The following is a 12,249-nucleotide window of genomic DNA, read 5'->3' as shown; positions in this document are numbered from 1 at the left end:
ACGGTCTGCGGGGCACAGGGTGCCCATACCTCATGAAGAATCTTCTGGCTCCGGTGAAACCCATAGATAAGTCATATGAGGAGCTGTGTACACTGGTTCGGGAGCATCTTAACCCGTGGAAGAGCGTGCTGATGGCGAGGTATCAGTTCTACACGTGCCAGCGATCTGAAGGTCAGGAAATGGCGAGCTACGTTGCCGAGCTAAGGCGACTTGCAGGACAATGTGAGTTTGATACTAACCACCACATGGCAGAGGAAGATCTGTCCATGGTGGATCAAAGCAATTTCGAGCCTCAGAGAGAGGAGTCAGATGCTGAAGTACACGGGGTGCACACATTTTCGACGAAATGTCCATCTATAATGCTAAATGTAAAATTGAATGACTTACCCGTAGCCATGGAACTGGACACTGGCGCTAGCCAATCCATCATGAGTAAAAATATGTTTGGGAGACTGTGGTGCAACAAGGCACTCAGACCAGCCCTGAGCCCCATCCACACAAAACTGAGAACGTACACCAAAGAGCTTATCACTGTCCTGGGCGGCGCCATGGTCAAGGTCACCTACGAGGGCACGGTGCATGAACTGCCACTCTGGATTGTCCCGGGCGATGGCCCTACATTGCTTGGAAGGAGCTGGCTGGGAAAAATACGCTGGAACTGGGATGACATCCGAGCGCTATCACATATCGATGAGGCCTCATGTACCCAGGTTCTTAACAAATTTCCTTCCCTTTTTGAGCCAGGCATTGAAAACTTTTCCGGGGTGAAAGTGCGGATCCACTTGGTCCCAGAGGCACGACCCATTCACCACAAGGTGCGAGCGGTACCTCACATGATGAGGGAGAGAGTGGAAATTGAGCTGGATAGGCTGCAATGCGAGGGCATCATCTCCCCAGTGGAATTCAGCGAGTGGGCCAGCCCGATTGTTCCAGTACTCAAAAGTGATGGAGCGGTCAGGATTTGCGGCGATTATAAAGTAACTATTAGTCGTTTCTCGCGACAGGACCAATACCCGCTACCTAAGGCAGACGATCTATTTGCGACGCTGGCAGGAGGCAAGACGTTCACCAAGCTCGACCTGACTTCGGCCTACATGACGCAGGAGCTGGAGGAGTCTTCGAAGGGCCTCACCTGCATCAACAAGCACAAGAGACTGTTCATCTATAACAGATGCCCGTTTGGAATTTGGTAGGCTGCAGCGATCTTCCAGAGAAACATGGAGAGCCTACTCAAGTCAGTACCATGCACGGTGGTTTTTCAAGACGACATATTGATCACGGGTCGGGACACCGTTGAGCACCGACAAAACCTGGAGGAGGTCCTCCAGCGACTGGATCGCGTAGGGCTGCGACTGAAGAGGTCGAAATGCGTCTTCATGGCAACAGAAGTGGAGTTTTTGGGGAGAAAGATCGCGGCAGACGACATTCGGCCCACAGACGCCAAGACAGAGAGGCTATCAGGAATGCGCACAGGCCACAGAATGTCACTGAGTTGCGGTCGTTCCTGGGACGACTCAACTATTTTGGTAACTTCCTACTGGGGTTAAGCACCCTCTTAGAGCCCCGACATGTGTTATTGCATAAAGGTGAGAACTGGGTATGGGGAAAAAACTATTTAATTGCTTTTGAGAAAGCCAGAAACATTTTATGCTCCAACAAGCTGCTTGTATTGCATAACCTGTGTAAAAGACTTGTGCTAGCATGTGATGCGTTTTCGTACGGCATCGGGTGTGTTTACAACAAGCTAACATTGCGGGGAATTTGCAACCTGTCGCCTATGCCTCCAGGAGCTTGTCCAAGGCCGAGAGGGCCTCCAGCATGATTGAGAAAGAGGCATTAGCATGTGTGTTCGGGGTAAAGAAAATGCATCAGTACCTGTTTGGCCTCAAATTTGAGCTGGAAACCAAATCACAAGCCTCTCATATCCCTGTTTGCTGAAAACAAGGGGATAAATACTAATGCCTCAGCCTGCATACAAAGGTGGGCACTCGCGCTATCAGCGTATTAGTATACCATCCGCCACAGGCCAGGCACCGAGAACTGTGCGGATGCTCTCAGTCGGCTACCTTTGCCCACCACGGGGGTGAAAATGGCGCAGCCTGCAAACTTGTTGTTGGTGGCGCAGCCCTCAGACTTGTTGATGGTCATGGAAGCGTTTGAAAATGATAAATCACCTGTCACGGCCCGCCAGATTAGGACTTGGACCAGCCAAGATCCTCTGCTGTCCCTCGTAAAAAACTGTGTACTGCATGGGAGCTGGGCCAGCATCCCCGTTGAAATGCAAGAGCCAATCGAGTCATTCCAGCGGCGAAAGGACGAGCTGTCCATTCAGGCAGACTGCCTGTTGTGGGGTAACCACGTAGTGCTACCCAAAAAGGGCAGGGAGATTTTCATCTCTGATCTGCACAGCACACACCCGGGTATAGTAATGATGAAAGCAATAGCCAGATCCCACGTGTGGTGGCCCGGTATCGACTCTGACTTAGAGTCTTGTGTACGGCAATGCAGCGCGTGTGCTCAGTTGAGCAACGCGCTCAGAGAGGCACCACTAAGTTTGTGGTCCTCGCCCTCCAGACCATGGTCGAGGATTCATGGCGACTATGCGGGCCCATTTCTCGGTAAAATGTTCCTGGTGGTGGTGGATGCTTTTTCAAAATGGATTGAATGTGAAATAATGTCAGGAAGCACCGCCACCGCCACCATTGAAAGCCCGAGGGCAATGTTTGCCACCCACGGCCTGCCTGAAATACTGGTCAGTGACAACGGGCCATGTTTCACCAGTGCCGAATTTAAAGAATTCATGACCCGCAATGGAATCAAACATATTACCTCGGCCCCGTTTAAACCAGCCTCCAATGGGCAGGCAGAGCGGGCAATACCAACTATCAAACAGAGCCTTAAATGAGTCACAGAAGGCTCACTACAAACCCGCCTGTCTCGAGTACTGCTCAGCTACCACACGAGACCCCACTTGCTCACAGGGGTGCCCCCGGCTGAGCAACTCATGAAAAGGACACTTAAAACCAGACTCTCGCTGGTTCACCCCAATCTGCATGATCAGGTAGAGAGCAGGCAGCAGCAACAAAATGTAAACAATGATTGCGCCAGTGTGTCACGGGAAATTGATCTGAATGCCCCTGTGTATGTGCTAAACTATGGACATGGTCCCAAGTGGATCGCGGGCACGGTGATAGCTAGGGCGTAGGGTGTTTGTCGTCAATCTAGACAATGGACAAATTTGCAGAAAGCGCCTGTACCAAACGAGGCTGCGGTTCACAGACTGCGTTGAACGACCCACAGCAGACACGCACCTTTTTCGAGCCCACAACACACAACCAAAGGATCAACAACACCACACCGGACCAGGAAATCGAACCCATGATGCCCAACAGCCCATCAAGGGCAGGCACACTCAGCAGCCCTGCAGGGCCAACAACACACCAGCCCAGCAAGGGCACAGCCAACACACCAGAACAGACATTTGTACCGAGGCGGTCCACCAGGGAAGGAAAGGCTCCCGACCGCCTCACCTTGTAAATAGTTTTCACTTTGACTTTGACGGGGCGTGATGTTGTGTATCTGTAAAGCATGCACTCCCATGTTCCGCCACCAGGGAGCGCATCCCCTGAAGTCCCAAGGGATCCCAGCATCCCTTCGGAGCACTTTATATAAGCTGACCCCTAAGGCCTGTTCCTCACTCTGGAGTGTCTGAATAAAGACTGACGTCACTGTTACCTTAACCTCCCTGTGTGCAGTCTCATCTGTGTTAGGAACACAACAGGTACTTCTTCAGCTTTTTGAGGTGCCTGCTGTGTATATAGTCCACATATCTAAGCCATATAGCAGGGCGGGTATCACTACTGCCCTGTCGACCATAAGCTTGGTGCTGGATATGAGGTCCTGGTCTTGAAACACCACACGTAATAGTGTAATTGCAAGAGCTGTCGTCACATTTATATCAAAGAAAACAAATTTCCCAAGCAGGCTGATAATTGATAACATGATTAATCGTTCCAAACTAACGCCAGGATGTCACATGTTTCTGTGCTCAACAGTGATTTATGAAGTTATTCATTGCACTCTAGGTGTCAGATTGGTTAGTATCTCATCTTGTAGTACAAGGCATGTGACATTTCCAGTGCATTCACATAGCTGACAAAACAAATATTACGGTTGGCTGTATCTCAAACCTTTTTCCTATCCTGTTTATACATTTCATCATCAGCACTTCGGACTGAGACACTGTTCAATGCATCAGTCCTCTGACCCGCGATACTGTCCTGTATACATGCAGAACGAGCCCTCAAAATTCAGGCTGCTATTATGCCAGCACAATCAGACCCTGCTGTGCTGCCCACATGACCAACTCCACAACTTGGCATGGTGGGGTTAGAACTCTCTGGGTCACTTATTCGGAACCAGAACCACTACACTACTGCATTTAATATTACTACTGAGTAAATAGGTCCTTTTCATTCAGCTCTTAACCAAAATATGAGGGTGCCGAAATTGCACCTTCTGATTAAGGCCTCTGGCCGCCTGAAAGCGACTTTGTCAAGGAGGCTTTGGGAGTGTCCTTAAAGCGTTCCCTCTGCCCACCTGGGGCTTGCTTGCCGGGGCGGCGTGGAACAGCCGCTGAGTCTTCACGGAGCGGCCGCAATTTTAAACATTGTCCTTCCTCGGGGTCGGAGCGGTGTAGGGGACTGCTCCACCTGTTTTCCCGCCGTGGCATGCACGCGCCAACCCCTTACTGACTAGTAACGAGTCCTTCCTGAAATTGCCCTGCGGGAAATATCCCTTTTGCGGAATTTTCCCGCGGGAGCAGTGCCGCTGCCGATCGGTGCCCCCAACAGCTTTTTCTGTTGGTGCACTCCTTGATGGTTGGCGGCGCAGCCACCCTTAAAGGGGAGGTGGTGCTGCCGGTGACACCATTTTATTTTGTATTGTCGGCCGACTGCCTGGTCAGCGCGACAATTATGCCCCCGGGTTCAGCAGGGCCGCTAACAGGCAGCCCGGCACCCCCTCTTGGGTGCCAGGCCGCTAGCCTGGCCGAAACCCTCCTTGGTGACCCAGTAGATCTAACTGAAAAATATGCAGAGTTCGCAGCAGCTCTCCCCTTTAAGTGAAGGGGAGGGACGTTGTAACGCGTCAGCGAGACACGGCCCGTCATCAGCGCTGCAAGGGCACATCCGCCCTTCAGCCACCACAACATCTGCCCAGTCAGAAAAAAAACTTCAAAGTGCCGAATATCGACGGCATCTCCGCTACATGGGTTGCGGCAGAGAAAAACGTTTGTTAAAAAAAAAGGAGGGTTTCGGGCGGTGGGCTATTTCAGCCCCGAGGAATAGAGCATCTTAAATTTTTCAGTAATAGGAAACTTAGAATATTTATAGTACAACTCAAGTTACCAAAACACTTTCTTGCTTAAACAAACTGATTTTTGTTGTAACAGTGAACATGGTTTAGAAATTCTCACTTTTCAAAATAAGCTCCGATTTCCCCAACTACAAACGCAAACAGCAATTCTTCAGGGCATGTTTTGACAAAAGAAAAAGTAAATACAGTCGTTCAGAAGTGCCATGAAAATGTTTGGTGGCAAAACACGTCAGCGATCCCCTGGCAATAAATTACTGTAGCCAATGGCAGCGCCCTGAGTTATCTGCTTGTGTTGTGACAAATGCTGTTTGACCCCATGCTAAAGTGTTCACGTTTATTACAGACAGCCAGTCACACCAACACACTCGGGACATGCACCTTTGTTGATCTCTCCTAACCTTTTCCCATAACTCTTGCTTAGTGTCCGCTTCCCCTTTTTTTGGTTAATTAATTTCTCCTTCATTAATTTAGTCTGCAAGGGCTTGATTTTCAAAGTAATGTAGTAGCAAGAGATTTTATCAAAGAAAACAAATTTCCCAAGCAGGCTGAAAATTGATAGCATGAGCAATTGTTCCAAACTAACGGCAGGACTTCACATGTTTCTGTGCTCAACAGTGATTTCTGAAGTTATTCATTAGGTGTCAGATTGGTTCGTATCTCACCTTGAAGTACAAGGCTTGTGACATTCCCAGTGCATTCACAAAACTGACAAAATATCTGTATCTCGAGCCTGTTTCCTATCCTGTTTACACATTTCATTGTAATCGGACTGAGACACTGTTCAGTGCATCAGCCCTCTGACCCGAGATACTGTCCTGTGTACAAGCTGAAACAGCCCTCAAAATTCAGGCTGCATATTATGCCAATACAATCGGCCCCTGCTATGCTGCCCACATGACCAATTGCAAATTCAATTCCACAACTTGGCATAGAGGGGTTAGAACTCTCTGGGTCACTCGTTCGGAACCACGACTGCACGTGATACTACTGTTGAGCAAAAATGTTGCTTTCATTCAGCTCTTGTCAAAGCATGAGGAATAGAGCATCTCAGTAATAGGAAACTGAGAACATTTATAGAACAACACAATTTAGCAAAATACTTCCTTGCTTAAACAAACTGCTTTTTTTGTAACAGTGGACATGGTTTAGAAATTCTCACTTTTCAAAAACATCTCTGATTTCCCCAACTACAGACCCAAACAGCAAACCCTCAGGGCATGTCTTGCCAAAAGAGAAAGTCAGTCGTCCAGAAATGGCATGAAAATGTTTGGTGGCAAAATACGCCACCGATCCCCCGGCAATAAATTGCAAACTATGGGATGTTCTAGATGGCAGCCTAAGAGGTGGAACCTATCGACAAATCTATTAATAAGCTTTAGAGTTCAAGAACTGCACATTGAATTGTTCAGTAGTTGTATATTGGATATATTTACCAAGTGCTATTTATTAATTCTTCTCTAGAAAAGAAGCTATTTAAAAGAATGATTTTGCAAAGGAGTTTACATATTTAAGTACTGTGAGAAACAAATTAAAGTTTCTTTTTAAAATAAAAAACACTAATTAATCCAAAAGTAACATTTGGCTGGTGGGGGAAGTTGGTAATTAAGAAGTACTTATGCTTTCCTCATAATTTTTAAAGCTGTGCTGCATGTTATAGCTACAAAAGATCTCCATAGAAAAATTAGCAATGGATATATTAATATCATTTACACTGATCTTCCATTGAAAAATCTAACAAAATACTACTTATCGAAGTATTTTCAGCTTTACTCTTTTGTATTCTTCACCTAAGGATATAATTGAGTAAACAGGGTCGGGCTATAATTCAACATATTGCCTTGGGTGCAGAAATGACACTGCAATAATTTCTCCAGCCTCTTGCTTGGGCCATTATTCTTAGTCCCTCTCTAGTTCCCAGTGCAGCAGTTTGTCAATAACTGCAGTCAATGTTTATAGAACATCTCATTGCCAAATCCATAGATGAGCAGTCTTGATTCAAGATCATTTTTGGCAATCTGATTCATTCAGTCTTTCATTCATTCTTGGGATATAGGCGTCACTGATAAGGCTGGCAACCATGGTTGCCCTTGAGAAAGTGGTAGTGAGCTTTTATCATAAACCACTGCAGTCCATGTGGTGAAGGTACTATCACAATGCTGTTTGGTAGGAAGTTCCAGGATTTTGACCCAGAGGCGATAAAGCAATGGCGATATATGTTGAAAGCGAGATGGTATCTGATTTGGAGTGCATCTTGGTGGTGATAATGTTCCCATGCACCTGATGCACTTGTCCTTCTAGGTGGTGGAGGTCGCGGGTTTGGGAAGTGCTTCCGAAGAAGCTTGGTGATCACTGCAGTGCATCCTGTAGATAGTACACACTGCTGTTACACCAGTGGTGGAGAGAGTGGCTGTTTAAGCTGCTGGATGAGTGTTGTAGCTGCACCCATCCAAACAAGTGGAGGATATTCCATCACGCTCCTGACTTGTTCCTTGTAGGTGGTGGAGAGACTTTGGATAGTCAGGAAGTGGGCAACACATCACAGAATATCTACCCTCTGACCAGCTCTCGCAGCCATGGCATTTATGTGGCTAGTCCAGATCAGTTTCTGGTCAGTGGTGTTTCTGAGGATATTGATGGTGGATGATATGGCTATTGTGATGCCATTGAATGTCAAGGAGATGGTTAGGCTCTCTCTTGTTGGAAATGGTCATTGCCTGGCACTTGTGTGGCTCAAATGTTACCTATCACTTATCAGCCCAAGTTTGCTTCCATTTAAGCTGAGCACTGTGCAATCATTAGTGAAAAGCCTCACTTCTGACCTTGTGATGGAGGGAAGGTCATTGATGAAGCAGCGCTCGGATGCTGCTGTAAGGAACTAGATGTAAAGTACCACAAATTTCTAGCTTCATTGCATGCATTGTCAATAACAAAGCACACATGTATTTTATGGAGAAAATTTAACTATTTTAACGTATGTGTGTTTAAATGGCGGCCCCCATTTTAACTTTGGGTGGGTTTTGGGTGGGTGGGTCAGTAGTGAGGTGAAAGGTTTCTAGAGGAAGAAACCGCGTTGGTATGAGTCGTAGGCAAGCCCTTAGATTCTCTGAGGCCGATCGGAGGTTCTGCTGGAAGAGGTCAGAGCAAGGTGAGACGTTTTCTTTCCAATCAGTTGGAGAAAGGTTCCTGAAAACCAAGTCCACCGTGCATGAAGAGATAAAGCAGAGATTCCTTTTCAGATCCAGGAGCATCAGCCCTAGGACCTGGATGCAGTACAGGAAGCAGTGCAATGCTTCTCAAGAGTAGCACACGTAAGTCCAGCTCTTCATTTCTCCATCTCTCTCAACAACACTGGCAACAGTCCTTTTCTCCCTCTCCCAGAAGTCTCAACAATTCCCTCCCTTCCATTACATCCTTTACCGCCCAGCACAAGGGTACACCATACCACTACTCATTCTCATTATAAACACACACTCACCTCTTCCTTGCTCCCTTCACAGCAGCTAGTGGCACTATTCTCTTCTCACTTGGTAGCATTTGCAGAATCATCAATTTCTCTCTTGGCTCCGTCCTCACTTCGCACTGGCTTTCCACTCAATACCTTCCCATCCCGATTGTCTCTTGTTTCTTCTCACTCTCAGCATTGGTGCAACAGGCAAAAAACTCCACACATCTACACTCTCTCCTTTATAGCAGATACTGACTACCTCTCACCCTCTCCCTCTGCACGACAGAACGGAGCACAACACAAGGGAGAGGAGTAGGATTGGGGTGGGTGAGGACCACCCAAAATAGTGAACCTCACCGAGCTGAAGCAGCAAGCTCTGGAAATTAATGTGACTCCATAGCTGTTGGGAGATGTGTTATAAGCCAGATGTGTAGGGGGTAACGCTTGTCACCTAGCAGCCATGCTCTGAAATTCCTGGACAGGCGCAAAAGTGGAGAATAGATGAGTGACTCAGAATGAAGATGATGTTGCAGCTACCAGTAAAACTAGCGCAGACTTGAATTATCCTTCTGCGGTGATCACACTTTGAACATTGATGGAGTGAAAACCCTTCCTGTTTGCATAAACTTTTGTCTCTGGACTAATACATTTGGGAAGAGCGGCAGCTAAATACAAAGCACTGTTCAAAGATTTCCATCGTTTCTAAGGGAGATGAAGTGCCAGTTGAAACCCTTTGATCTTCATATTAGACAGGATGTTGAACCTTTGCCCCGGGACTACTCATATTAAACATATTCAATCATGGCATTAATTAGTTATATGAAGCCTGATTGGGGTGTAAACCGCATCTTGTCAAATTATTCTGTGCGCCATTGTGTCTTTGAACTAGCGTGATTTATATATTCCGAAGAACTGTTGATTTAGGGAATATACATCACTCAACCTCTCCGGTAATATTTGATTCTTTTTTAATTGCGTCTAAAATGGACAGCAAGTTTCAATATTGTAGTGAAGAATATTGCTACCCATGTCTGAAGATTGCATCCTCAAGTCTGTTTCCTTCAAAAGTCTTGCAGATTGTAGGACTGATAAAAATATTTACATTCTTGTGAACTGTATCACTCTTTCTTTCAAGAATTTGTAATATAAATATCTTGCTGTTTATACTAACATGTAATGATCTTATTTGCATTAAATCTGGCCATTCATTGTAGCCTGAATACAACGGTCTCACTGTTAGGTAGTGCCTTTTGAGGTGGAAATGATAATATGGTGGACAGCCCATGTAATCACAGGTGCAAAATACTACGGTATATCAGTCCTGCCACACGCTACCTCAGTCACATCATGCATATCATCTCAGTTCATAGTTCACATGGGTTGGTGATGGAAGCTGTCTTTTTACTGCGAAAACAAGATACAAGTGTTGGGAGAGATCCTGAATTCACTCAGTTGTTTGTGAGTACAGGTATATCAAACATAATCTTGGGATTCAATTTATCCATACACTAGAATCTTGCATATCTCAATAAGAAATCCCCAATCTTTTTTCTCTAGCATCAGTGTTCCTAGTTTCAGTAGTCCCTCCACTTAGTTATGGTGCCTAATTGAATTAATATATTCATAAATATTTTTTGCTGATTAATGCACTTTGAACACAAGAACTGGCTTCTTGGCTGTTATTACAGGTAAAAACTCATTTTACCATATCATTAATCAGCAATTACACAGTTAGTGTTCCCCACCTCAATTAACTGGGCTTTGAAGAGGTGTGCATTACACACCAGTTTAATTGGGTTCCCACTGAGATGTTTTACAACATTATGCCACGTCTGTTAGCTCTGGTAATTAGAGCTAGCTTGATTTTTATATATATATATATACATATGTATGTATGAATTGCTGTCGAGTGGAGCAGCCCAAGAGTATATAGTTATGGCTCTCTGGGTGACTGTCAAAGACATGAAAGATTGCATTAGCGAGAGGGCCTACCATCACAAATCAGAGAGAGTACCACTTGCTCAGCATCAATGCACTCGGTATTATTCCTGTCCTGGGATCACATTGACCTTAATGGAAAAGTATTCTCCCTATTTATGTTAATTTTAATATGTCAATTTAAAAATATATACATTTCTCTCGACAGTTTTCTGCCCTTTACATGGCCCCCTCTCTTGAAGTCATTGATTATGTTGAGGTAGCTTCCCCATGCTAGCAGCCCATTGGCACCTTGCCCAAATTTTCATCCTTTAAGTGTGAGGCTGGACAGTGAGTGGCAGCAGGTTATTCAGCGAGGAGAGCATTAAAGCAAGCCTGATCCTGTCCTCACTCGATGTCCACGCACTCGCAGGAGACAATGGATTGTGGTCAGCCTCCATTTGGTGCCTCCCTGTGTGACAAAACTGGGATTGATAACTGGACGAGTTTTAACATCTGTCGTTCCTGCTCCACGACAGAGATTTTGGTTTTAGATTGTCTCATGAGCTCAGCACTTCGCAAATTATTGCTGCATTATGTTTTTTCATCAACCTGTGGTTTTTTTCTAAAACTGAATATTGGGAATTTTCTCCAATTGAATATTGAGCAGAACGAAGCCATTGTTTTCGGGCCCCCACCACAACCTCCGTTTCCTAGCCACTGACTCCATCCCTCTGTCCAATCCCTGTCTGAGGCTGAACCAGACTGTTCGCAACCTTGGTGTCATATTTGACCCTGATATAAGCTTTTGACCACATATCCACAGCATAACTAAAACCGCTTATTTCCACCTCTGTAACATTGCTTTTGCCTCAGCTCATCCACTGCTGAAGCCCTCATCCATGTCTTTGTTACCTCTAGCCTTGTCTATTCCAATGCACTCCAAGCTAGCCTCCCACATTCTACCCTGCATAAACTAGAGGCGATCCAAACCTCGGCTGCCTGTGTCCTAACTCGCACCAAGTCCTCTGTACTCGCTGACCTACATTGGTTTCCGGTTAAGCAACGCCTTGATTTCTAAAATTCATCCTTGTTTTCAAATCACTCCATGACCCCTCCCTATCTCTGTAATCTTCTCTAGCCCCAAAAACCCCCAAGATGTCTGCACTCCTCTAATTCTGCCCTCTTGAGCATCCATGATTATAATTGGTGGCCGTGCCTTCTGTTGTCCAGGCCCCAAGCTCTGGAACTCCCTGCCTAAATCCCTCCAACCCTCTACCTCTCTTTCCTCCTTCAAGACACTCCTTAAAACATACCGCTTTGACCTGCGCTAATTTCTACTTGTGCGGTTCGGTGTCAAATTTTTTATCTCATAATACTCCTGTGAAGCGCAATGGGACGTTTCACTACGTTGTTGGTGTTGAAATCTTTTCCGTCAGATTGATAAAAGTGATTTACAATGTGCTTGGATTTGTCTTTGAGCAAGTTTGCCTGCCTGTTTGTGAGCTTTT

At 45.9% G+C, this 12,249-nt stretch overlaps 1 protein-coding gene across 7 annotated transcripts in view; it reads left to right on the top strand.

Moving 5' to 3' along the window:
* fam135b (family with sequence similarity 135 member B) overlaps positions 1-12,249 on the top strand; it is a 528,209-nt gene that overhangs the window by 397,741 nt on the left and 118,219 nt on the right. The window lies entirely within an intron of this gene.

Source organism: Pristiophorus japonicus, chromosome 1 (genome assembly GCF_044704955.1).
Source record: "Pristiophorus japonicus isolate sPriJap1 chromosome 1, sPriJap1.hap1, whole genome shotgun sequence".
Lineage (NCBI taxonomy): Eukaryota > Metazoa > Chordata > Chondrichthyes > Pristiophoridae > Pristiophorus > Pristiophorus japonicus.
The sequence above is the reverse complement of the archived record's forward strand: the minus strand, read 5'-3'. Positions and strand labels throughout refer to the sequence as shown.